This window comes from Chiloscyllium plagiosum, chromosome 19, assembly GCF_004010195.1.
Source record: "Chiloscyllium plagiosum isolate BGI_BamShark_2017 chromosome 19, ASM401019v2, whole genome shotgun sequence".
In the NCBI taxonomy this organism is placed as follows: Eukaryota; Metazoa; Chordata; class Chondrichthyes; order Orectolobiformes; family Hemiscylliidae; genus Chiloscyllium; species Chiloscyllium plagiosum.
Genome location: NC_057728.1, coordinates 64,633,774 through 64,657,376, shown reverse-complemented (window position 1 = coordinate 64,657,376; position 23,603 = coordinate 64,633,774).

The following is a 23,603-nucleotide window of genomic DNA, read 5'->3' as shown; positions in this document are numbered from 1 at the left end:
CATCCTCTTAAGACAGTATTTCCCGGTAGTTGGTGTCTCCACTCCCCAGTGGAAATGGGTCTTCTCTGTTCACTTTTCCCAGGTCCTTCATTTTTTTTTCATCTTAATTAAGGTGGCATGGTGGCACTGCTGCCTCGCAGCGCCAGGGACCTGGGTTTGATTCCAACCGTGGGTGACTCTCTGTGTAGAGTTTGCACATTCTCCCCGTGTCTGCATGGGTTTCCTCCCACAATCCAAAGATGTGCAGGTTAGGTGAATTGGCCAGGCTAAATTGCCCACAGTGTTCAGGGATGTGCAGGCTAGGTGCATTAGGCAGGGTTAAATGCAGGGGAATAGGTCTGGATGGGTTACTCTTCGGAGGGTTGATATGGACTAGTTGGACCGAAGGGCCTGTTTCCACACTGTAGGGAATCTATTAATTAAGTGACCCACCAACCTCCTTCGTTCTAAGTAGAATAAGGCAGAAGTGGGTACTGGAGATTAGAGTCAAGATTAGAGTGGTGCTGGAAAAGCACAGCAGGTCAGGCAGCATTCAAAGTGCAGGAACATTGACATTTTGGGCAAAAGCCCTTCATCAGGAATAAAGGTAGAGAGCCTGAAGCTCCTGATGAAGGGCTTTTGCCCGAAACGTCGATTTTCCTGCTCTTCAGATGCTGCCTGATCTGCTGTGCATTTCCAGCACTACTGTAATCTTGGTTCTAAGTAGAATAACCCCAGTCTATATAATATTTGCTCATTGCAATTTTCAAGCCTAGCAGCACTTTTACAATTCTAGTCTATACTCTCTCTAGAACTTCCTGTAATACAGTGACTAGAATTGTCCACAAAATTCTAGCTATGGCCTAACCCGGTTCTGATCTAGTTCTAGCACTACGTCTCTTTTCTTATAATTAATACCTCGTCCAATGAAGGAAAACATCTCTTCTCCCTTCTTCCCCATCTTATCTATCTATCCTTCCACTGTTAGGGACCCATGGGCATGTACTCCCTCACTTCCTCTACCCCTCTCAATATCCTCCTGTTAATTGTGTATTCACTTGCAAAGTTTGTCCATCCCAAATGCATAATCTCACATTTCTCTGGATTGAATTCATTTTGCACTTTTCTGCCTGCCCACCAGCCAATCATTAATGTTTCCTGCAGGCAACACCCATCTTCTTCACTATCAACAAACGGTCATGTGTTGTGTTGTGTGTGAATCTCCCGAGGGTATAAGAGCTATGGAGTAAATGCCGAAACATGGAGGTGAGTTGGAGGCCAGGGATGATCTCATTGAGCTGAACAGCTCTAAGAGGCTAAATAACCTCTTGTGTTCCTAATTTTTACTCATTCTCTTTTCCAGCCAGGATGGCTTTGATAAGTTATTGAAAGGCAAAGTGCTAATTCCTCTCCTCTCCCCCTTCTCAATTGTTTTCTCTCAGCCAACTTCCCCTCCCTCTGCTTACCTCTGAGCACTCCCCTCCTCTCTCTCCCGCCTTTTGCCCTCCTCAAGACACTCTTTTCTACACTTCCTTGCTCCCCTTTCAGCCCGTCCTCACTCCCTCCCTCTCTCCACTCTACCATCTCTCCATGATCTCTCCCTCCTCTCTCCCTGATCCCTGCCTCCTCTTTCCCCAAATCTCTTCCTTCTTTCTCCCCTCCTCCTTCCCCTCTTTCCTCCTTTCTTCCTTTTCTTGCATCTCTCCTCTTACTGTCTCTCCATTCTCATCCATCCTCTCCCAATTTTTCCCTTTCACCCCTTCCCCATCCCCTACTTTCCATTTTGCTCCCATCCTCATATAATTGCCTCTCCTCGCTATCCCTTTCTCTCTTCTCTTCTTTCCTCTCCCTTGCTGCATTAACCCCCTCTCCATCTCCTACTCTGTCCTCTTTGCCTTCACTCCCATTTCTTCTTTCTCTCCTTTCCTGCTCTCTGTCTCACCTCTCCCACTTTGTCTCCCTTCCTTGCTCCCTCTTCTCTCTCCCTACTTTTTCCGTCTCCCTCCTTTCTCCTTCCTGCATTCACCTTTTGCCAATGTTCTAAGCTCCCTCCTCTGCATCCTGTGCTCTATTGTTTCAGGGAAGTTTGCAACTGCATGTTTACACCTGACAGTCCTGTAAACTCCAAATGGGAGGCAGATAAAAAAGCTACAAACCTACAAATATCAGAGTAGGGACAAAGCATTTGGAGGAAGAAAGTAATTACAGTTTGAAACAGGATTGATCAAAGTGAAAATGTAAAACCTTTTCAGTTGAAAGAGCATGTCAAGAATCTAAGCCTCTGCTTCGGAGTACTGACTGGATTATCAGAGCCCGCCTGTAGTATAGACGATTAAAAGTGGCATTGAATTACAATTATAAAAGCAAACAAACAGCAAGACATTGATCGGTGATTAATAAAGGCAGCTGTTGTTTACTGTGCAAATCTGTAAAAGAGCTCATTGCATTCAGTGAACCAGGGAGTCACCTTTCACAATGTGCCTTGTTATTGGTGCATTGTGCCCAATAATCATAGCAATATTGAAGAATAATAGCATGTAATTTGTTTAGATTCCCTTATCAGTTTTAATCTGCTAGTCTGCAGCCATTCATGCTGAGAGTGGCCACAGACAGCGAGAGAGGAAAAACCACATCTGATGTTAAGACTTGTCAGCATTTTCTTTTTCCACATTTTGGAAGATTAAGAAAGAAAAACGAAAGGCTGTTTGCAGCTGTAAAGGTACACACAGCTGGAGCCGTGCTCATAATAACAACGGAGCGGGGGCACTCACTGAACCAGAGATCAGTCATTCTACATGTCACAGCCTTGGCATTGGAGCATACACTGGGAACGAGTGCAGCTACTTAGTACGGAGGTGGATGGAGACAAGGGCTAATCTTGTATTTACAGAGCTCAATCTAGCCAGTGGGGTACCTGACCCAGTGTAATCACAACTGTAATGTAGCAGGTTCCAAATCAGTAATGTAGCAGAGTCACCAACCAGAGTTGAAAGGGTGTGTCATAGTTGTAATGTCACTGGACTAACCATCCACAATGGCCAGGCTAATGGACAGAAGCTCAAATCCCCTGGTAAAATTTACATTTGACCATTAATGTCGGGAATTGAAAGTGAATCTCAGTCATAGTGGCCTTGCCTATTGTTATTGATCATCATACAAACTCCCCTATATCACAAATGTCCTTCCAGATAAGGAAACTGCTGTCCTTAACTGGTCTAATACAAAAAAAAATTGGAATCGAGGTAGACAAGCAGGAGGCTGGAAGAACACAGCAAGGCAGGCAGTATCAGGAGGGAGAGGAACACAGCAAGGCAGGCAGCATCAGGAGGGAGAGGAACACATCAAGGCAGGCAGCATCAGGAGGCTGGGACTCCACACAGTCCCCCGAGGCTGGAATCAAACCCGGGTCCCTGGTGCTGTGAGGCAGCAGTGCTAACCACTGAGTCACCATGCCGCTCCAAATGACGGACTCTACAGTTAATGATATATGATTTGGAGATGCCGGTGTTGGACTGGGGTGTACAAAGTTAAAAATCACACAACACCAGGTTATAGTCCAACAGGTTTAATTGGAAGCACACTAGCTTTCGGTGCATTGCTAGAATTGGAGAGATGTAGAGATCTTGGAGAGATGTGAAGCCAGAGGGGCGACAGAGATATGGAAAAACAAGGCCTGGGAGGAATTTGATCATGAGAATCTTAAAATCACACTGCTGTTCAACCAGGGGCCAATGTAAGTCAGATATCAGAGGATTGATGACTGAATGGAATTTGGTATAAGTTGAGATGAGAGGAAGAGTGAATCCAACCAGCTCAAGTTTATAGAAGGTGGTAGGTGGGAGGTTTGCTAAGAGAATATTTGACTAGTCCAGACTGGGGGGTAACACAGCATATGTTCAGGATTTTGATCAGCACAATTTTAAGTTCAATTTATATTCTGTAATTTTGATTTCAAAAATGGGAGACATGGTATTAGTTCAAGTTTGAGTTGGTCTTGGTGCCAAAAAGACTGGAAGCCTGTTTGCCTCATTTTAATGAGATTTTACGATGTTCAAAGTGAAGTCCATCAGTGCACTATATGAAAAGGAAGTAGGGAGAAAACCTGCGCTGCTGCTTAGAGACAAAGATCCAGAGACACTTACAGGCAGAAAGATGCAGAAGTGAGTTAAATATTCACCATGATGTTAAAGTAATATTAAGTTTAGTTTACAGTTTACTTTAGGCATCTCAGGGAGATACACTAGTTGTAACAAAAAGGCATCTAGGGAATGGACAGAAATTCACAGGATGAAAACCAGATATAGCCATGCCAACCTGAACAAGCAGCCTTTACATGGAGATGGTGATGAATCTTCACTGGGGTTTAGTGTTTGTAAGGAATTTGCTGGGATAAAAGAGGTTGTGGAAATTTGAATCCTTTTCTGGTGCTTGAAATGAAATCTTGCCAATCATTTTGTCTTGTGTATTACAGTTCATTTTGTTTTCTGTTCGCAGTCAAACAACACCAGGTTATAGTCCAACAGGTTTATTTGAAACCACAAGCTTTTGGAGCGCTGCCCCTTCATCACATGTAGTGAAGAGAAGCTCACAGGCACCGAATTTATCGGCAGAGAGATCAAAAGATCATACAAATGGTATCAGTGGAGTGTTGACAGGCTGAATAATGAGTCTTTGCAGGTGATCAAAACTGTCAGACAGTGTGAGTAAATTGTCAACAGCTAAATATCAAGTGACAGGATGTTCCAATTAATTTAGGCAGAGAGATAGTTACAAAAATAAAGGTGGTGCTGGAGACAAATCAAATGGCTGGAATAACATGATAGGTGTAAGAGCCACATGCTGATGGTCTAACCAAAGTAACAAGTAACCCAAAATTGTACAAACTAATTCAGGTAGAGAGATCATAACAAGTTATGACGGTGATAGAGTCAAAACAGAACAGTAAGGAAGATGTATTGATACAAGACAGTGTAGTGGGGTTTCATATAGCATGACCTGAACCTAAGATCACAGTTGAGGCCATCGTCATGGGTATGGAATTTGGCTATCAGTTGCTGTCTTAGCGATTCTACGTTGTTGTAAATCTCCAAGGCCACCTTGGAGGATGCTTACCCAAAGATTGGAGGCTGAATGCCCTTGACCGCTGAAGTGTTCCCCAACTGGGAGAGAACAGTTCTGTCTGGCGATTGTTGCACGGTTTCCATTCATCTGTTGCTGTAGCATCTCCATGGTCTTGCCAATGTACCACTCCTCAGGACATCTTTGCCGGCAACATATGAGATCGACAAAGTTTGCTGAGTCACATGAGTATTTGCCAAGTATATGATGGGTGGTGTTTCTATGCATGACGGTAGTAACTATGTCAATGATCTGACATGTCTTGCAGAAGTTGCCGTGACAGGGTTGTGTAGTGTTATGGTTGATGTTATCCTGAAGGCTGGGTAGTTTGCTGTGAAAGATGGCCTGTTTAAGGTTTGGTGGTTGATTGAAGGTACGAAGTGGAGGCGTAGTGATGATCTTGGCGAGATATTCATCATCATCGATGACATGTTGAAGGTTGTGGAGAACATGGTGTTCTGAGGAATGGTCAATGGATCCAAAATGTAACTCTGCTGTCCACAGATGCTGTCAGACCTGCTGAGCTTTTCCTGAATTTCTGATTTTGTTTCTAATTTGCAGCCTCTGTGGTTCTTTCATTTTTTATTTATTAACTGATTCCATGGTTTTTAAAAAAGTTAGGGTCTACCAAGCCAGATTGCCAACTGGGATATGACTTGTCCGGTCTTAACATCAACCGCGATCATGATATTTTTAATAAGACAATATTAGATATTCAAAGTTTGTGAGAAGATTTGTAGCTCGGGTGCTCATTGCTGTGGTTCTGTTCGCCGAGCTGGAAGTTTTTGTTGCAAACATTTCGTCCCCTGTCTAGGTGACATCCTCAGTGCTTGGGAGCCTCCTGTGAAGCGCTTCTGTGGTGTTTCCTCTGGCATTTATAGTGGCCACTATAAATGCCGGAGGAAAAACCACAGAAGCGCTTCACAGGAGACTCCCAAGCACTGAGGATGTCACCTAGACAGGGGACGAAATGTTTGCAAAAAAAAACTTCCAGCTCGGCGAACAGAACCACAGCAACAATATTAGATAGTTTCCAGAATAATGAAAGTATTTTTCATCCAGCTTCTTTCTCTGAGGAACTGTACAAAATGCAAGCCCATTGTGATGAATGATTTGATCTAGAGGTACACAGGATGCCTGAAACTGGCACTGAATGAGATTACAATATCTCCAGCTCCAGTGTGGACATAGAAACATAGAAAATAGGAATAGGAGTAGGTCAAATGGTCCTTTGTGCTTGCTCTGCCTTTCAATATGATCATGTCTGATCATTGATCATCCAACACAATACCTTGTTGCTGCTTTCTCCCCCAACTCTTTGATGCCTTTAGCCCTAAGAACGAAATCTATCACGTGTGTATTTATGGCTTTGAAAGGTGCAACCACAAATTTTGAAATTGAGAGAACAGATATTTAAGTATACTTTACTGGGCATGCTACATAAAGTCAACCTCCTGTGGCGGTATGTTTGAAAATGTAAAACCTACAATTAGCAATTTCATATCATCAGTGGCCCCGGAATACAAAGCTTGTTTCAGTCGGTGTATGACATGAACAAAGGGACAACATCGTAGGAATTCTAATGAGGTGAAAGACGATATAAGGAATTAATTTCAAGAAATTCCATCAAGGCAATTTCAGACAATGTGGCGGCATGAATTGATGTTTTCTGTTTTGTTTTGATAAAAGGATAATTTTTTTTTAAAAATGCGCAAATCATAAACATCTGTGCAGCAGAAGAGATGCTCCCATGTGTTGTTGTTTCATATCATTGACTGTAAAGATTTCTGAAACTGTTGTGTTAAATACGTGATGCATCTGTTATTCATGGGTGAGGAAATGAGAGAGCAGGATTATTCTTTGCTTCGATGTCAGCCAGGACCCAGCTGATCAGAAAGTTGTGATTCAAGGCCCTCTCTCCAAAGATCTGGTCTTTTCTTTCTGCATGGGATGTATGTATCACCGGCTGGGCCAGCATTTATAACCCATCTCTTGTTGCCTCTATTAGAGGAATGGAGATCTATTTCGAGGTCCGGATGGTTTTGGAGGGGAACTTGCAGGGGATGGTGTTCCCATGTTTCTGCTGCCTTTGTCCTTGTAGATGGAAGTGGTCATGGATTTAGAAGGTGCTGTCTAAGGATCTTTGCATCTTGTAGATGGTACACACTACTGCTACCTAGCATTGATAGTGGAGGGAATGGAAGTGGATGTGGTGCCAGTCAAGTGGGGTCCTTTGTCCTGGATGGTGTAAAGTTTCTGAAGTGTTTAATCTGCACCCATCCAGGCCAGTGGGGAGCATTCCATTACACTCCATACTTGTGCCTTGTAGATAGTGGACAAGCTTTGGGGAGTCAGAAGGTGAGTTACTCACTGCAGAATCCCTAGTCTCTGACCTGATCTTGTAGTCACTGTGTTTGTGTGGTGAGTCCAGATCAGCTCCTAGACAATGGCAACCCCTAAGATATTGAATGTGGGGGATTCAATGTTGGTAACATCATTGAGTGTCAAGGGCTGATGCTTAAAATCTATCTTGTCGGAGATGGTCATTGCCTGGCATTTGTGTGGAGTGAATGTCACTTGTCACGTTTCAGCCCAAGTCTGGATGTTGTCTAAGTCTTGCTGCATTTGGTCATGGATTGCTTCTACCAAGGTAATCACTTTCCTTATTCTTGATCTTTCCACAAGATAGTGCCATCAGCACTATCGAATACTTATCATATTTTAAGCACTTTGATCAGATGAACTTTCACTGCTAACAGGAATTTCAGGCATGTTTATATACTCTTTTCTCATGTGGTATCTCTTTGAACCTCAGTATTGTTCTTGTCACTCTATTCCATTCCCACTTCAAAGCCATTGTCTCCTTCCTGAAGTGTGAGGTTTCTTGAGATAGTGTCTCACGTGATCTCTGTACAACAGAAGCATCGCTCTCATTCTTCCGTATTCCAGATGCCTTGAGATAAATTATTGTGTTTTTCTGTGAAGCAGAACAGTAGCCATTGCCATACTTAAAATATCCACATGTAGATTTCACAGGACCATAGAATTATAAGCACAGAAAGAGGCAATTCTAGCCAGTGAGTCTGCACAGGAGTTTTAAGAATACCTCTTTCCTCAAGTTGAGATGTTTCTTAAGACGATTCCTGCAGATCTGGCTCTCACTAATCACAGTGTATTATAGGATGCAGGGAGATGTTATTATTTTGAATCCTTCAGTGGAAGCGACATGCCCAGTATATTTCCAACTGACCGTAAACATTGAAACATAGAAAACAGAGCAGGAGTAGACATTTGGCCCTTTGAGCCTGTTCTGCTAATCACCTGACACAGTACCGCATTCCCGCTTTCACCCCATATCCTTTGATCTCTTTAGAACACTAGGAAGCTCTGAAGAACAGAAGGATATTGGAGTGCTTGACTACAGATCGCCGAAAGTGGCAGGGCAGGTTAATACAGTAGTGAAGAAGGCATATCAGATACCTGCCTTTATTAGTGGCAGATGATAATCAGTGATTGTAAGAGCAGCAAGGTTATGTTGAGGCTGTACGGTACTTTGGTTAGGCCACAGCTGGAGTACTGTGCACAGTTCTGGTCCTTGTGCTATCAGAAAGATGGGACTGCACTGGAAGGTGTTGCTGAAGAGATTCACCAGGATGTTGTCTGGGATGGAGCAGTTTAGTGATGAAGAGAGGCTGGATATGTTGGGGCTGTTTTCTTTGGAGAAGAGAGGGTTGAGAGAGGACCTGGTAGAGGTGTATAAGTTTATGAGAGGCATGGACAGGGTGAATAGAAAGCAGCTGCTCCCTAGCTGAAGGGTTTAAGATGAAAGGCAGGAAGCTTAGAGGGGATTTGAGGCAAAGTGCTTACATTCAGTTGGTGGTGGGGGTCTGGAATGCACTTTCTGGGAGGAAGGTTGAGGCGGGAAATCTCACAACCTTTAAAAAGTACTTGGATGTGCCACTTGAAGTGTCAGAACATTCAAGACTATGGGCCAAGTGCTGGAGTCTGAGACTAATGTTGACACTGTTCTGTGAGTGCAGACTTGATGGACAAGTATGGTAGGATTCCATGATACACTCTATCTAACCCCTTCTTGGAAATATTCAATGTTTTGGCCTCGACTGTTTCTGTGGAAGAGAATTGCACTGGCTCCCCACTCTCTGCAGAAACATTATTAAGTTCAACATAGTTTTTGGTGCCTCGCCCACCAGGAATGTTTTTAAGTGGTAGTCTCTCTCGATGTGACAAAGATTAGATTCGATTCCCTACAGTGTTGAAACAGGCCCTTCGATTCAACAAGTCCACACCAACCTTCCAAAGAGTAACCCACCCAGATCTACTTCCCTCTGACTAATGCACCTAACACTATGGGCAAATTAGCATAACCAATTCACCTGACCTGCACATCTTTGGATTGTGGGAGGAAATCAGAGCACCCGGAGGAAACCCACGCAGACACGGGGAAATGTGCAAACTCCACACAGAGAGTCACCCGAGGCTGGAATCGGACCTGGGTCCCTGGTTCTGTGAGGCAGCAGTGCTAACCACTGAGCCACTGTGCCACCCTGATTGAGCTTATGACCTGTCATCACCTGCTCATCATAATATCCTACAGTAAAGTATTGACAACCTTCAGGGTTGGGCTGTTGAAATGCTCTCCACTTGCCTGGATGGGTGTACCCCAACTACACTCACAAAGCTCGAAATCAGCCAGGACAAAATAGCCTGTTGGATCAGCACCACATGTACATCTTCAATATTCACTTCCTCCACTACAACTTAGCAGCTCTGTGTTCCATTTACAAGATCCACCACAGCAACTCACTAAGGCTCTTTAATCAGCACCTTCCAAACCCATGACCACTCCTATCTAGAAGGTACTGTCACTTACAAGTTCCCTCACCATTCTGACCTAGAAATATATCACTATGTTGAATACCCATCCAATGGCATTGTGGGTCTACCTTTAGCACATGAACTGCAACAGTTCAAGAAGGCAGCTCATCCCCACCTACTCAAGGGGCAACTAGGGACGGGTAAGGTGGCCCAGCCGCAGAGACCCAAGTCTATGAATTTAAAAAACGCTGATCCTACTGAATGGCTTCCTTGACCATTTCAGAAAACCAAACAAGGACTCTCTGTCTTGGTGTGGGACTTGTGCCACATATAGGCTCCTGCTAATTAAATCCAGCACATTCCCTTATATAGAGGGCAATATTGAATCAGTATTGTTTTTATATAATGACAAACCATTTCTAGGTGCCTTTTCCTGAAATGACCATCTAAACTCAAGTTCTTAAACTACAGCTACAAGTTGAACATATGTACTCTAGAATTTTAGTCGAGTAGCAGAACCACTACAACTTATAACTGCTTGTAATATTTGTCATGAGGCCTTGCCAAACAGACATTAAGAGTGTTAAGCTTGTCAGAGCACCACAGCAATGAAGCTCTCTTCATTTATCAGCCCAGTGCTTCTTTTGTCTGGTTAATTTCCCATTGGAATCATTCAGCGTTCTAGCCAGGAGTTGATGAGCCCCTTTGCTTGTGCGATTATTTTCACTGGGCTGGTTGCATCTGCAATAAATCCAGGAGGATTTGTGAGCAAATGCAGAAAGATTAAAAAAAAGTAACCGGGTGAACTGATAAGGCAGCCAGTCCCTAGGAACAAAATACAAAAGCTTTCCATTATATGAAAGAAATGGAGTCGGTGACTCTCAATTGATTACAAACATTTTGATCATCTTTTGCCAGCTGTCCCTGAATTAGGAGCAGGGGCCGGAGTGAGGGATTGAATGGAAAACAAGTGAATATCAGCTGACTGACTTGCTCACTGTGTACCTGGGCTAGAACACTGGTGTAGTGAAGTAGGAAACTTTTGCAGATTGTGTAGCTTTAAATGGAACTCATTTCTTGAAAGGTAGCATCCTTTTATTTACTTACAGCCTTAGCTGCTGACTTGCACAAAAGCAAGCATCTGTCTTTAAAGTCTAAGATGTTGATGGCCCCGTGATGGTCTATTAGGAAATATGATGCTTTCACTTTCAGACAATTTCATGACCCTGCAGCCTCCTCACGGTTTGCCAGCAATTACTGCAGACAATTTGGTGATTCTTGGATGTTAGTTGTCATCAGCAAACTGGATTCTTTTAACCAAAAGAGAAAATGCTGACAAATCTCAGCAGGTCTGGCCGCATCTGTAGGGAGAGAAAAGAGCTTACGTTTCAAGTCTAACTGACCCTTTGTCAAAGCTCAAAGTGGGTTCCTTTAAAGTTGTTCTCCTTAGAGCAGAAAAATTTGTGGAGGTTCCTAATCAAGTGTTCAAACCTCATGGAGAGTTTTGACAGTAAATTAGGTGAAACTGTTTCAGTGGCAGGCCAGTGCCAGTTTTAAGGTAAAACAAATGGAAGAGAAATGTGGAAATAAATTTGACAGTGAACTTCCGAACCAGGAGCAGGAGGAGGCCATTCAGCCCTTTGATCCTGCTCCACTGTCTAATACAATCATGCCATATCATCTCAGTCTCAAATCCATTTTGCTGCCAACTCCCCATAACTCTTTCACCCATTACTAATTGAAAATCTGTCTATCTCCTCCATAAATTTATTCCATGTCCCAGAGACCACCGCATTCTGGGGAAGTGAATGCCACAGATCCCCAACCCTTTAAGCATCTCGGTTTAAATCTGCTACCCTTCATCCTAAAACTATGCCTTCTCATTCTAGATTGCCCCACATGTACTTTGTCAATAGCCTTTAGCATCTGATTAGATCAATTAGATCATCTTTTATACTTCTAAACTCCAGCCTAAACTGCTCAATCTTTCGTCATAAGACAAACCTTTCATCTCTAAAATTAACTTTCCTCTGAAGCAAACTTCCTCTGAACTGACTCCAGTGAAATTGCCTCCTTTCTCAAACAAAGGACCAAAACTGTAAACAGTACTCCGGATGCAGAAACACCGCGTATTCCACAATTACAATGGCACTTTACTACTTTTATGCTCCGCCCTTTAGCAATAAATGCCAAGTGACTTGTTATCATCTAGAGCACACTGTTTGAAAGAATGGTGGAAGCTGGTTCAATAGGAACTTTCAAAGAGAATTCAGTAAGTTCTTAAAAAGTGGAAAGAGCAGGTGAGAATGGAACCAATTGATGACATTTACAAGGAACTGGCACATAGGACCTCTTTCTGGACCTGCTTATGGACTCGCCAAGTTGAACATTAACAGGTCTAGGCATCGGGCCCTGGAGTGGGTCATTGTTGACAAATGTCTGCCCATCTTCCGCAGCTACTTTTGTGCCTTAATGTTGTTGGAGAGGGAACACTCCGTGTCCATCAATACCTTTAAAGAAAAGTGGGCACTCCAGTGGGTAGAGTGCCTTATCTCTCCTTCCAAGTCAATTTGGATTTATCCCTCTTCCCCTCTTCCTCTCTCCCTCTCTCCCTACCTCTCCCACACTTTTAGTGTAATTGCATTGTTGTTAAGGGGCTCTGTATGAAAATTGAAGAATTGAGTGATTTAATGGCAGTGGTTAATAATTAAAATTGCCACAATTGATATGGTGATGGGAAAAGCCGCCTGATTGAATGTGTTAACATTTCCGAATATTAAAAAAATGCTAGTACATGATCAATGGGTCGAACGACCTTTTTTTGTGCAGTTCATTTTATGTTTCTGAGACTGGGTGCTTCTTTGGGATAGTGATCTGAGTTAAGGCATTGTTGGCACAGAAAAGCAGCTGGGAATCTAATGGAAACTACTTTTTCATCACTGTCTTCAAAACCAGTCTACACATTCTCCTTGCTCTCCCAAACACTGAAAGAGCAAACTAACAAAGTCAGAATGTCACCAACATGTCAACAATGTGCCGAGGCAGAGTTCCACTCACTCTGCACTCATTATTGGTGAAGCAATGATTTTGAAAAGTTCAGCAATGTTTGAGCATTTTGTAAATGCCAAGTAATTCCATTGTTTGGGCGCGGAGATGAGATTGGTCTCTGAAAAGCTCGCAGGTTTCCCTTCTGACGATTTTTTCTCTCTATCTTCCAGTTAACGTTTTGGAGAAATATTGCATTTTCAATGATGAGGAGTTGGCACTATACAAAAAGAAGTTTAAAGAGGTAAGTTGTGCTCTTCTCCAAAAAAATAGACAGCACAGTGCAAATAACATCGAGCTCAGTGTCCAGTTCAAACCTCCCTCCCTGATTGTATCTACAGCAACAATTTGCATTTAGAGAGAGAAACATCCCAACATATTTGTTATGGACCAGCCCAGACTCCCTCAAAATATATTAAGGAGATAGCCTAGACCCTAACTTTTTCTTCTTTTAAAATAAATTGCTGGGCATTGCGTTTCAGATGCAATTCGATCGGTCAAACCTCTAGCTTGAAGCATTTGAAACTTTATTCATACACTACAGTCAAAATACAACAAAATAACTAAGGTTTTGGAATAACTTAATATTACAAAAGCTTAACAGAACGAGCGGTTATTTTATTATGAAACTGTAACTGTTCCAATATAGTAACATAACATCCATTAACGCACCCTTGGCAAAGGCAAATTCAGTAAAAATGATTGTCTGACAAGTAATTCTCCAGTACAGGGGGAAAAGCATCATGAGAAAACTCAGAGAGGGAGAGAGAGCAGCAGGATGAGATGTACTGTAGCTTTCAAATCCAGCATCCAGACCCAACAACTGCTACTGAAAAATTAAAATTAACAATCCTGGTTCGATGGGAGCTTGCCCCACTCATTCAGACTGCTTCTAATATTCCAGTTTTTAAAAAAAATCCAAAGCTGTTTACCTTATGGGTTCTCAATAGACAGCTAGTCAGCTCTAACTTAAAACCTCTCTTAAAAAAAAAGGACTCACTTTGCAAAGCCATAGTATCATTACAGTACTACAATAGATGCTCTCTCAAACAAAACTTGACATCAAGTTTTGTATATGGCCAAGTGATAGCTTTTAAAGAGCTTCCCAAAGGAGGAGAAAAAGAGGTGGAAGAGTTTAGGGAGGGAATTTCAGATCAAAATGGAGAGAAAGTCACCAGGAATGAATAGGGCAATGGGGCAAAGCAGAAAGATAAGGCTGGTAACTCTTTTTACTTGGCACAGATTCCGTGGGTCTGCACTTCCTGGAGTTTTGAGGAATCAGAGGTGATCTCATTGAAACTGACAGAATTCTTCAGCATTCTGACAAAGGGTCATTGATCTCAAAACATGAACTCTGTTTCTCTCTCCATAGAAACTGCCAGACTTGCTGGGTTCCTGCAGCAATTTCTGATTTTATTTTAGGTTTTCATCACCTGCACTTCTTTATTTTTAATGCAAAATTCTTACAGGTAGGTATAGGATGGATGTTTTCTTTGGGCTTGGGATGGGAATGAGAACCAGGGAACGCACTCTCCAATTATAGAGTCATAGCGCAATGAAGATGTACAGCACGAAAACAGACCCTTCGGTCCAACTCGTCCACTCAGACTAGTTATCCTAACCTAAAATAGTCCCATTTGCCTACACTTGGCCCATATCCCTCCAAACCATTCCTATTCATATACCCATCCAGATGCCTTTTAAATGTTGCAATTGTACCAGTCTCCACCACTTCCTCTGGCAGTTCATTCCATACCCGTATAACCCTCTGTGTGGAAAAGTTGCTCCTGAGGTCCCTTTTATATATTTCCCCTCTCTCCTTAAACATATGCCCTCTAGTTCTGGAATTCCCCCATCACAGGGAAAAGACTTTGTCTATTTACCCTATCCATGCCCCTCATAATTTTATAAACCTCTGTTAAAGTCACCCCTTAGACTCCGACGTTCCAGGGAAAACAACCTCAGCCTTTTCAACCTCTCCCTATAGCTCAAATCCTCCAACCCTGGCAACATCCTTGGAAATATTTTCTGAACCTTTTCAACTTTCACAACATCATTCCAATAGGAGGGAGCCCAGAATTGCACGCAATATCCCAAAAGGGACCTAACCAATGTCATGTACAGCTGCAATATAACCTCCCAACTCCTGTACTCAATGCTCTGACCAATAAAGGAAAGCATAATTCACTATCTTATCTACCTGCGACTCCACTTTCAAGAAGTCATGAACTTACACTCCAAGGTCTCTTTGTTTAGCAACATTCCCTAGGCCCTTACCATTAAGTGTATAAGTCCTGCTTTGATGTCTTTTTCCAAAATGTAACACCTTGAATTTACCTATTTTAAACTCCATCTGCCACTCCTCAGCCCATTGACCCATCTGATCAAGATCCTGTTGTACTCTGAGGGAACCTTCTTCGCTGTCCACTACACCTCCAATTTTGGTGTCATCTGCAAACTTACTAACTATACCTCCTATGTTCACATCCAAATCATTTATATAAATGATGAAAAGTCATGGACCCAGCACCGATCCTTGTGGCACACTGCTGGTCACAGGCCTCCAGTCTGAAAAGCAAATCTTCACCATCACTCCCTACCTTTGAGCCAGTTCTATATATGAATGGCTAGTTCTTCCTGATTCCTGAAGAAGGGCTTATGCCCGAAACATCGATTCTCCTGTTCCCTGGATGCTGCCTGACCTGCTGCGCTTTTCCAGCAACACATTTTCAGCTCTGATCGCCAGCATCTGCAGACCTCACTTTCTCACCTAGTTCTTCCTGTATTCCATGAGATATAACCTTGCTAATCAGTCTCCCATGGGGAACCTTGTCAAATGCCTTACTGAAGTCCATATAGATCACATCCACCAATCTGCCCTTAATCAAGTTTGTGAGACATGATTTCCCATGCACAAAGCCATGCTGACTATTCCTAATCAGTCCTTGCCTTTCCAAACACATGTAAATCCTATACCTCAAGATTCCCTCCAACAACTTGCCCAACACAACGTCAGGCTCACTGGTCTATAGTTCCCTGGCTTGTCCTTACCACCTTTCTTAAATAGTGGCACCATGTTAGCCAACCTTCAGTCTTCCGGCACCTCACCTGTGACTATCAATGATACAAATATCTCAGCAAAAGTCCCAGTAATGACCTCCTTAGCTTCCCATAGGGTTGTAGGTACACCTGATCAGGTCCTTAACGGACAGTTCGATTTAGAACCGAGATGAGGAGACATTTCTCCTCATGATGTAATATGTTAGAGTTAACCATTGTATTTATCCTGATGTTTGTGTCGATAGTTCTTGATCTATTCTGTCTATTTCTTGTTAAGACTCCTTCCTGATTCTTTTTTTCCTGTCTCAATTGTCTTATAGATGGATAAAGATAATGATGGCTACTTGTCTTGTGCCGAACTAGTAATAACTCTGAAAGAAATGGTCCCATTTGAGACACTCACTGATTCTGAAGAAATTTATATTTACAGGGTAAATGTATATTCAGCTGCTGAGAATGTTCTGTTTTATGTAATCATGGAGTCCTTCAGTCGCTGTGCTAACTCGAGGGTTCTTTCCTGGTTTTCCCTGTTCTGATGTCGAATTCTACCTTACAAGGCCCTATCTGCAATGGGTCCATATTGATTCAAGTAGGCAAAAGTGAGGACTGCAGATGCTGGAAACCAGAGTTTAGATCAGGGTGGTGCTGGAAAAGCACAGCAAGTCAGGCAGCATCCGAGGAGCAGGAGAATCAACGTTTCGGGCAAAAGCCCTTCATCAGGAATGTCCTGATGAAGGGGTTTTGCCCGAAACGTCGATTTTCCTGCTCATCGGATGCTGCCTGACCTGCTGTGCTTTTCCAGCACCACTCTGATCTAAACCCTTACTGTTGCAAGGGTCTGTCTTTGTGTAATTCCAGCGTGTTGGCAGGTGTAGGGGTTGCCTAAGTTAATCTAGGTTTAGGGAGTTTTGTTAAAGTCATTTATGAACAGAGACATCTTGGTGGAGTGTAATCCACAATTTAGTGTCATAACACAATCTCCATTTTTATGCCACTTTTACTCAATATTTTACTCAATTCTGGGTCTGCCAAGAATTATTCGAGCAATTAAATTATAATTATCAGTCAGGCTCACAATGCTGCTGTCTCATGTACCAGGCGTTGTACCTTCTCAATTAAACAACAACTTGGGGGGAATATTGTTCCCTTGAATGTTCCCCAAGACATGTCTTGACCAATCAGAACCAACTTGCTTTCCTTGAATTGCAACAAAAGCTTTACAGTAACATTCTTCATAATGACACCTTAACCAATCTATGTCCACCCTCCACACCCTGTTTCTCATACCATATAAGTTATTGTTTTCTTTGAAATTTGATACTCTTGTATCTGGCCTGGTGCACAAATGAAAATATTTGATGGCATATCTTTTTTTCAATAAAACCTCCAGGTCCACAATGTTGCACCAGAACAAGGCAGTGCAGAAATGGGACTACATTACTTAACAATGGGCCTGGAGTACCACAGGTGTTGAATTTCCTCATTTTTGGGAAATTCAGGATCTCCAAACTATTTACTCACTCTGGAGAGGACACTCCAGTTTTGGAATTGCTTCCACATCTACAAGAGAGGGTATTCACTCCCAACCTGCTGTGCTTTTCCAGCACCACACTCTCGACTCTGGAAGTGGTGTCCACCCTTGTCACAGAAAATGCTGCTGAGGTGGACAGACAGTTAACTATCAGGCCAGAGCACATAGTTCATGTGTTTCAATAACCTAAGGGTCATAGTTGGGACACCTCTGAATTAAATTGAACACTTTGAAAAGTGCATAATTTAGCCTGATGCATCACATTTAAAATATTAAATTTTGTTCCTGGAAAACCTCAGTCATTTTTCAGAATGAACTTTGTAATTGTGAGCTTCATTCAAAGGGTTGCTTAGTTTCTGCAGCCACATCTGATAATGGCATCGCTGTATACATAATTCAGGAGTGTGATGGAATAAGCCCCATTTGCCAGGACAGGAACAGCTCCAACAGCACTCAAAGCTTGACACTGTAGTGGTTGTAAAGACGTCAACCAGGCGGACCTCATAGAATATGAGTTCCTTGATTTGTGCTGTTAATCTGCTCCAATCAGGAAGCCCTGGCTGACAGATATAAACAGGAGTGTCAGAGATCCTGTTCACTTGGAGAGTTGGATCAGTGTCAAGGACTCTCCCCATCTAAATAAAGGGGGACTTGGTGATGGGATACTGTGGAGTTATTTCAGACACCATCCAGTACAAAGCATCCTGCTTGATTGACCCCTCATCTCCCACTTTCAAAGTTCACTGTCTTCACCAACACACAGTGGAAGCAGTGTGTACCATCTACAAGATACACTGCAACAACTTAACAAGGCTCCTGTGACAGCAGCTTCTGAATCTGCAACCTCTATACAGGACATTGGTGAGGCCACTTCTGGACTACTGCGTACAATCTGGTTGCCTTGCTATAGGAAGGACATTATTAAATTGGAGAGGGTGCAGAAAAAAATTCCAATGATATTATTGTGACTGGAGGGCTTGAGTTATAAGGTGATGCTGGATAGGCTGAAACGTTTTTTTATTGGAGCGTAGGATGTTGAGGAGTGACCTTGTAGAGTTTTATAAAATCATGGGGGCATAGATAAGGTGAATAGCAAAGATATTTTTCCCAGAATAGAGGAGTTCAAAATTAGAGGACATAATTTTAAGGTGATTGGAGGAAAATTTAAAAGGGACTTGAGGGGCAACTTTTTCACACAGGGGGTGGTGCATATATGGAATGGGCAGCCAGAGGAAGTAGTAGATGCAGGTATAGTCACAACATTTAAAAGATATTTGGACAGGTACATGTATAGTAATGGTTTAGAGGGATATGGGCCAAATGTTGGCAAATAAGACTGGTTTAGTTTGGGAAACTTGGTCAGCAAAGAGGAGTTGGGCTGAAGGGTCTGCTTCCATGCTGTTTGAATCTATGGCAGCAGATATATGGGAACACTAGGCAAAAGTGAGGACTGCAGATGCTGGAAACCAAAGTTTAGATCAGAGTGGTGCTGGAAAAGCATCTGAGGAGCAGGAAAATCAACGTTTCGGGCAAAAGCCCTTCAGCAGGATGCTGCTTGATCTGCTGTACTTTTCCAGCACCACTCTGATCTAAACATGGGAACACTACCCCTTCCACATTCTTCTGCAAACCACTCACCGTTCTGGCCCTGGAGTTTGCACATTCTCCCCGTGTCTGCGTGGATTTCCTCTGGGTGCTCCGGTGTCCTCCCACAATCCAAAGATGTGCAGGCCAGGTGGATTGGCAATGGGAAATGCAGGGTTACAGGAATAAGGTAAGGGGTGGGTCTGGGTAAGATGCTTTTCGGAGGGTCAGTGTGACTCGATGAGTCGAATGGCCTGCTTCCACACTGTAGGGATTCTATGGTTCCATGATTCTACTGGATGGGTCAGAATCTGAGAATTCTACAGTGATTAACTCACATCCGGACTCCTTAAAGCCTGTCTACATCTACGCAACACAAGCCAGCAGTGTGATGGAGTATTAAAAGGTAAAAACAATGATTGCAGATGCTGGAAACCAGATTCTGGATTAGTGGTGCTGGAAGAGCACAGCAATTCAGGCAGCATCCGAGGACAGGCAAAATCGACGTTTCGGGCCCTTTGCCTGTCCTCGGATGCTGCCTGAATTGCTGTGCTCTTCCAGCACCACTAATCCAGAATGTGATGGAGTATTCCCTACCTCCCGGGATGAGTTTAGCTCCAACAACCCTCATTTATCCAACCTTTTCTGCATAACATAAATGACAATGATGTGAGGATTAGTAATGGTCTTGTCTTATCATTTAGACCATAACTGCCAAACTAAACAGTGGAAATCTGGCATTTAATTACTAAAAATACATCATGAATGGTTGCATGAAAAGTCATATTATTCTGGCAAAATCACATTTTATTTAGGATAATCAGATGCATTTCACGATATACTGGTGTTGGTGTGAGCATTTGTGAATTGGGAGATGTATCAAGAAATTGAGGTGGAAATCTGGATCTTCCCTCCCGGATTTCCAACTGAGGCGGTTTCCGAGCCTGTCTCTTTTTGTCTGAATCTCTGGCTGTTGAGAATGTGTTTTGGTTCCAATTCTGATTTCCCCTCTCTTGGAATTAACCCGGAGAACCAGTCTGTGCTTTGTCAATATGCTGAGGTTATAGAAAAGCAGAGCTAATGTGAAAAGCTATCGCAATTAGAGTTGGTGTATTAAATCCATCCTAATTTTAACAGCTAATTCCTGCTGCTTTTAAAAGTGGCTAATCCTAAAATACTAATTTACAAGTGGCCATTAGTAACCAGTGGATAAGCTTTGACTGCATTGTTAAAATATCCTCATTTCAGCTGTAAATTGACAGCATTATTCCATTCTCAGTAAATATTTCTCAATAGTTTGATAACTTTGTTTAACTTGCACTGTCACCCCTCAAACATTGGAGATCAAGTCTTGTTCCAAAATCTTGAACACAAAACTCTACGCTGACTCCACTAGTCTTCATAGTGAAGGATGCTGTACTGTCGGAGATTCCATGTTTTGGATGAAATGTTAAAACCAAGATCCTGTCCAATCTCTCAGGTAGATCTTAAGGATTCAATCTTATTATTTTAAAGAATGCAGGACCTTCTACTGCTTTTGCTGTTTCAAATGTTGTAAAATTATTTATTTTGATCCTGATTACACAGCAGCCTGTTTCCCTTGTTTGGTCCTCAATCCAAAATAGCAAGAAAGAAATGTAGTTGTCGTTATAATCTGGGGAATGAGCAGGGGAAGGTGAACAGGGCAAAAAGACAGCCCCTTGAAAGCTCCTTCACAGGTATGAAGAGTTTATATACAAACACAACCCCAATCATCCAAGCTGCTTCCACTATCTACTGCCATCCCACCAAAGGCTGCTTATGAGTAGAGATTGAGTCGATTAGGATTGTATTCACCGGAGTTCAGAAGAATGAGGGGGATCTCATAGAAACCTCTAAAATTCGAAAAGGAGTAGACAGGGCAGATGCAGGAAGGGTGTTCCTGAAGTTCAGAGCCAGTGTCCATCACTTAAGGTTAAAGGGTAAATATTTTAGATTGAGATGAGGGGGAATGTCTTCATCCAGAGAGTGGGGAGCCTGTGGATCTCTCTACCACAGAAAGTAGTTGAGGCCAGACATTATGTGTTTTGAAGAAGACAGTAGATATAGCTCTTGTGGCTAAAGGGATCAAGGGATATGGTGGGAGGGTGGGTTTAGGGTATTGAGCCTAATGATCAGCCATAATCACAATGAAAGGCAGAGCTGGCTCGAAGGGCCGAATGGCCTACTCCTGCTCCTAACTTCTATGTTTCTATGTTTGTACTATTTTCATTTTGAAATGAAAAAGCTGCAGAACAGAAGAATTTAAATAAGAAAATAAAAGAACATTACACAGCATGGGTGCAAATACTGGAAGTGTTTCCCTCTGCAATAACCTCTTTATGGATTGCTTAATTAATAGAGGGCTGTAAGGGACTGGAAGTTGGGTTAACAGTGGGTCAGATCATTGCTCACCCTTTGCTGTGCTCTCTGTCAGTTTAAAGGGAACACAATGAGAAAGACTGTTATAGTCATTTAGTACAGAAAAGGCCCTTCAGCCCATCTGGCCTCCACTACCTTACCAGGCAGCGCATTCCAGTTTCCTACACTTGTTCTGTCCTTTGGATACCCGAGGTAATGGTTCCTAAAGAAATACCATGGTTTGGGTGAAATTGGCAGGATTTGACCCAAACATTGGATTCCTCACTCCGTCTAGATGTGCAATGTCAATTCACTGTACTGTTCTAGTGTGAGGTGGTTCACAAACTGTGGGTCAATTTTCTCTAATATCCCTTTATCCCATTGACCACTCAACACTCAATTCCTGAAGAAGGGCTCATGCCCGAAATGTCGATTCTCCTGCTCCTTGGATTCTGACTGATTGGTGCGATTTTCCAGCAACACATTTTCAGCTCTGATCTCCAGCATCTGCAGTCCTCACTTTCTACTTAACACTAAAGCAAAATACATTGGATGGTGTAAATCTGAATTAAAAATTAAATCATCTAGTTTAGGAAGTAGTACTACCGATGAGCTCCAGCTGAGTTGATTAGATTTGGTCAAACAATTTTCCACCACATACTGATTTTTCATTTGCACTTGAACTTGCTTATCTTGGCTCAAATGATAAGGATGATGTTTTATCCAGATAAATAGATGTTTTTCTGGTTGGCAATCAATGGCTAGTGGTGTGCCTCAGGGATCAGTGTTGGGATCACAATTGTTTATCATTTACTAGGATGATTTAGAGTTGGGGACTAAGTATAGTGTGTCAAAGTTCACAGATGACACTAAGATGAGTGAGAGCAAAGGGTGCAGAGGACACTGAAAGTCTGTAGAAGGATATACATAGATTAAGAGAATGGGCAGGGGTCTGGTAGATGGAGTACAATGTTGGTAAATGTGAAGTACTCCATTTTGGTTGGAATAACAGCAAACTGGACTATTATTTAAATAATGAAAAATTGCAGCATGCTGCTCAGAGGGACCTGGATGTTCTTGTGCATGAATCACAAAAAGGTGGTTTGCAGATGCAGCAGGTAATTAAGAAGGCAAATGAAATATTGTCCTTCATTGCTAGAGAGATGGAGGTTATGTCACAGCTGCACAGGGTGCTGGCGAGGCCACACCTGGAGTACTGCATGTACTTGCGAAAGGATGTACTGGCACTGGAGGGCGTGCAGAGGGGGTTCACTAGGTTGATTCTGGAGTTGAGAGATTGGCTAATGAGGAGAGATTGAGTAGACAAGGACTATACTCATGGAATTTAGACGAATGAGGCAGGATCTTATTGATGCAGATACAATTATGAAGGGAATAGATAAGTTAGAAGCAGGACAGTTGTTTCCACTGGTGGGTGAAACTAGAATGAAGGGGCATAACCTCAAAATAAGGGGGAGCAGATGTAGGACTGAGTTGAGGAGGAACTTCTTTACCAAAAGGGTTGTGCATCTGTGGAATTGCCAACAATGCATGTTGAATTTCCATCCTAGTTGAAGTTACTGCAAAGGTCCCACACTCTCAAACACACTCCCTCACCAGAGCTGTGTGACTTTCAGATTAATATCACCACCAGTCACTTCTCTTTCTAATGAGGGACTAGCCCTATCATCCTCTGGGACTATGATGATTTTATTCTAATCACATTTGCCATGACTTGGGCTATAGTCTTATATTCTATGACATTTCATTTACTCATCAAAATATCGCTTAAGTGTCTTGAGGGTTCCCGACTCTACAACCCTTTTACGCAGTGAGTTCCAGATACTCACCACCTTCTGCAGTGAAAATACCTTTCCTCAAATCTCTCTGCACCTCCTGACCCTTTTATCTTAAAACTGTGTCCCCTACTCCTCTACTAAGGAGAAACAGTTACATAGAACATGGAACATAGAACATTACAGCACAGTACAGGCCCTTCGACCCTCGATGTTGCGCCGCCCTGTCATACTAATCTGAAGCCCATTCCACCTATACTATTCCATGTATGTCC